The 3,882-nt window shown below is 50.1% G+C and overlaps 1 long non-coding RNA gene and 1 other non-coding gene across 2 annotated transcripts; both read left to right on the top strand.

Annotated features, from left to right (window-relative positions):
• The first annotated feature begins 388 nt into the window (after positions 1–388).
• On the top strand, positions 389–2,235 carry LOC103669680. Its single transcript, XR_005837629.1, has 2 exons — positions 389–807; positions 2,033–2,235. It is a non-coding gene; the product is annotated as an uncharacterized LOC103669680 (long non-coding RNA).
• Positions 1,453–1,726, top strand: LOC121105278. The gene has a single exon (XR_005837747.1).
• Positions 2,236–3,882: the final 1,647 nt, after the last annotated feature.

Consider the following 3,882-nt stretch of genomic DNA (forward strand, 5'->3'; position numbering starts at 1 on the left):
AGGATCTGCACCACCGCGTTGCTGAAGCCGCACTGGGGCTGCTCCGGAGTCCCCTTGAGGAAGACCACCACCTTGTCCTTCTTCACCAGCGCGTCCAGCTGCTCCGCCGAGCCGCCCCCGCCGCCGCCCGAGCCCGCCGCCCGCAGGCCTGGGCCCCACAGGCCGCCGCCGCCCGCGCCGCGCCCCCAGCGGAGCAGAGCCGCCGCCGCCCGGCCCAGGGATCCGCTCATCCCCGCAAGCTCGCCGGAGCCCTCGACTGCCCGGGACCTCGGCTCGCCCCCCGGAGCCTTCCCCGGGCCCGCGGCAGCCCGGCCCGCCCCCCGGAGGATCTCATTGGGCCGGCTCCGAACTGCAACCCGTGATTGGACAACGCTAGCCCGCACTTACTCGACTTTACCAATCATGTGGCTCGTCCGGCCCGACAGATTGGAGGCGGTCCTTAAACTTGAGCCGCATCCTACAGCCCTACTATTGGCCGCTGGCGATCACTTTGTCAGTTGATTGGAGAGATTGAATGTCCATCAGCGTCACGCTCCGCGGCAAGGAGAGGCGAAACGAGGGGGAAGACGACTTCCCTCCGGAGGGTGGACGGGTCTGCTGGGATACTCCCGGATGCCTGGGGAAGGCAGTGGGCGGGTTTCGGCGTTCCGCGGAACGCCGGGAAGGGGTCACTTCCAGGCGACGGTTCCGGTTCCGGTGTAGACAGTGGCTGAGTTGCTGTGGCAACGCGGTAGCCTGGCGTGGGGTTCCGGCCTCAGGGTCCGCGGGGGTGCTGGAGCTGGCCTGGGTCCGCCCTTCCCAACCCAGGTGAGCGATCTCGGTGCCTCCGTAAGGCTGCGGCCGAAAGCGGCCGTTCGTGGCGGGGACTGGCTGGGGCCGGGCTCTCGCGGCCGGGGCTCCCGGGTGGAGTCGGGGGCCACGTGTCCCGGCCGTCCCTCGGCCCCGCCGCCCGCGTGGGAGTAGAGGCCCACACCCGGCCCACGATTATTTCTCCAAAATAACTATTATTTAGGAAGTGTGTAAGGTGCCCTCGTGTGCGTGATCCGCTCCGGGTTTGGGGCTTCGTGAACTTTGCAGCCCACTTAAGTTCTTTGGGCCTAAGGCCCAGGAAAGCTTTGTTGAATGGGGAGCTAGGAGGGAATTGGTTCGCTGGACAGACGTCTTCAGGGCTTGCCGGGGACGGTGCCAGCGCGGGATGTCCAGAGAGATTTGGTGCCCAAAGCTGGTAGCCAGCGGGGGAACTGAGAAGCAGGTACAGAGGAGGGCTCACTGCTTTCTCTGTTCTCCATTGTACGTATTGCTCCTTGACTTGTATTCATTAGCTGGTTTATTGATTTCCCTCCCAGGCACTGGAATTAACTCACTGCTGTATCCTCAGTACCTAGAGCAGTGCTCGGGACGTGGCAGGTGCGCCGGTTCCGGAAGATCGGGATTCGAGTGAAATCCATAAAAGATCTGTAGTCTTGGCGCCGCGCAGGGTTGGTGGTACCCTGGGGCACACCAGACTTGCAGAAAAAGCATACTCCAGAGGAAGCTGAGGCATGACTGCTCAAGAGCCAGCCGTTCTATGTGCAATTTTCCTCTGATAGTCCCGGGTACTGTTGCCACGGTGATAATGGCTGTGCCGTGTCGTTATCTATCCACCAACAGTAAGAGAAGCTTTGCAGTCGAGATATTGTTTAACAGACGGAGTGGTTTCTGTTGGACACTAAGTACTGCTACAAATTGCTTTAAAAAAAAAAAGTATTTTAAAAATTGTTGCTGGAGGTGACCTGCTTCTGTTTTTGAGGTTCTCAAATTTAAAACCAGAAAATTAATACGGGTGCTGTTAGCAAGTACTCTTGCAAGTAATCATTCAGCATGAAACTTGAACCCTAGCAAATTGAGAATAAACTCAAAATACTACTCAGAAGTGCTCCTCAGTGACCTATTTATTTCACCCTCACTGATGCTATGGATGTGTGATAGTTTTCTAATGGGGGACCCAAAATTGATCAGCTCCGTAAAGAATCCTTTTTCGTTTCTCCCCCAGGTTCATGGATTCCAGGTAAATCAGAGGAACAAGTGGCCTGAAGTGTGGGGGTGCTGAAGCCCAGACGTGTTGCAGAAGACCGGCACTTACATCAGAGAATAGATATTTCCCAAATCACCTAACTTTTCCTCAGGCTTATGTTATAGTACGTTTGGGTTTGTTTGGGTTTTTAAAAATAAACGTTGATAATTTGATCCTGAAAATCTCAGGGTGTTCGTTGCCTACTCTAAACCGTCTGATGTGTTTTTGTATTGACTGGAATAGAGAGAAGAGCTCGCAGACTTATATTCTGAAGAGGCAGAGATGTGGGACAGTGACGGGGAGCAGCATATCCCTTCCCTAGTGTGTAACAGTGGCTTGGAAGCGTAGTTGTCTTTCTTAGTTATCAGACATTTTATTAAATGGAGAATAGAGCTGTTGTTAAAGATGACGAGTAAACCTTGAGCGGGAAGAATACAGAGCCTGTGCTCTTCGAACCTACAGTAAATAGAGTTGCTGTGTGCAGTGGAGCCTAAGAACATAGGGGAAACCTCAGGATATGGGAAAGCATGCCTGTGCTCCTTCTGGACGCTCAGTGGGGCAGCTTTGATAGCATGATCGAAGGCAGGAAGATAGATAGCTAAACCAAAGAAATTAAAATAGATCTAAATTTTAAGTTTTTACCAAAGCAACTGAAAATATAAAATACTATGTATGTTGAACATGTTCCTTTCTGTCTTTAATTTAAAAAGCACTCTTGGAGTGTTGGCTCCAGGCATTGTGAATTAAAGCACAAGGGTGGCTCAGTCAGTTGAGCATCCAACTCTTGATATCGGCTCGGGTCACGATCTCTGGGTTGTGAGATCGAGCCCCATGTCAGGCTCTACATGGAGTCTGCCTGAGATTCTCTCTGCCCCTCCCCCTGTTCTTGCTCACTCTAAATAAATAAGTAAATAAATAAAATCTTAAAGAAGTGAAAAAAATGGTGTTCAAAATATTTCTTCCAAAGCATCAAACTCTTATGTATGATTTGGCATTTTAGTTTTGAGGTTTCCCTGTAGAAATCCTATAATGACTGAAACACTATATTGCATACCTGACCCCCATATAACACTATAAGTTAACTATATTGGAATTCAGAGAAAAAAAAATTCTATAATGAAAACATGACAAAAATATACTTGTTACACAGTTGTCAGAAATCTGCACGTATACTCCAATGTGTTGGGTGTTTTGAACACATAAGTCAGTAATCATTATCAGTTTTGTGATCTCTCCCACCTGGGCATTAGTGAGAAGGTGGGGGTGGGAAGTACACAGAAACTGCTTTGAATCCTGGGATTTGGGTCACAAAGTTTAATTAGACCGCAAACTAAATAATCATGCCATGTATAAACATGCTGACTCAAGCATCCTAAAAATGTTTTTCTCCCTGTACTTTTTTATAGATAAGGTTTTACTATATTTGGCGGAATCTCTCCTTTCTACCCACCCCTCCAAAAGCAAGTTCACCGTTGAACCTATGGTTAAATACCTTAACAAACTTGAGCTAGTTTGTTCATATATATCAGCCCTCAATGAAGTCAGGATTATTGAGCCTAAGACGATCCATTATTTGAACACTCAGCATTATTTCTGTCCATACCCTGACTTCAGTCTTGAAGTGTCTGCTTCATTCCTGCCAAGAGGGTGTGTTTGTGTGCCTAGCACATGTGATACAGACGTGGTAGGCCCAAACCGGCCAGAGCATTCTGTAAGTGTCATCTTAAGAGAAAAGTGGCTGCTTGGACTGCGCAGGGGGTTGAGCCACCCAATATTCCTGAGCTAAATAGCATTTGAGACCCAGAGTTCCATAGACGTGAGCTGGGACC

Source organism: Ursus maritimus, unplaced genomic scaffold, assembly GCF_017311325.1.
Source record: "Ursus maritimus isolate PB19 unplaced genomic scaffold, ASM1731132v1 scaffold_25, whole genome shotgun sequence".
NCBI lineage: Eukaryota > Metazoa > Chordata > Mammalia > Carnivora > Ursidae > Ursus > Ursus maritimus.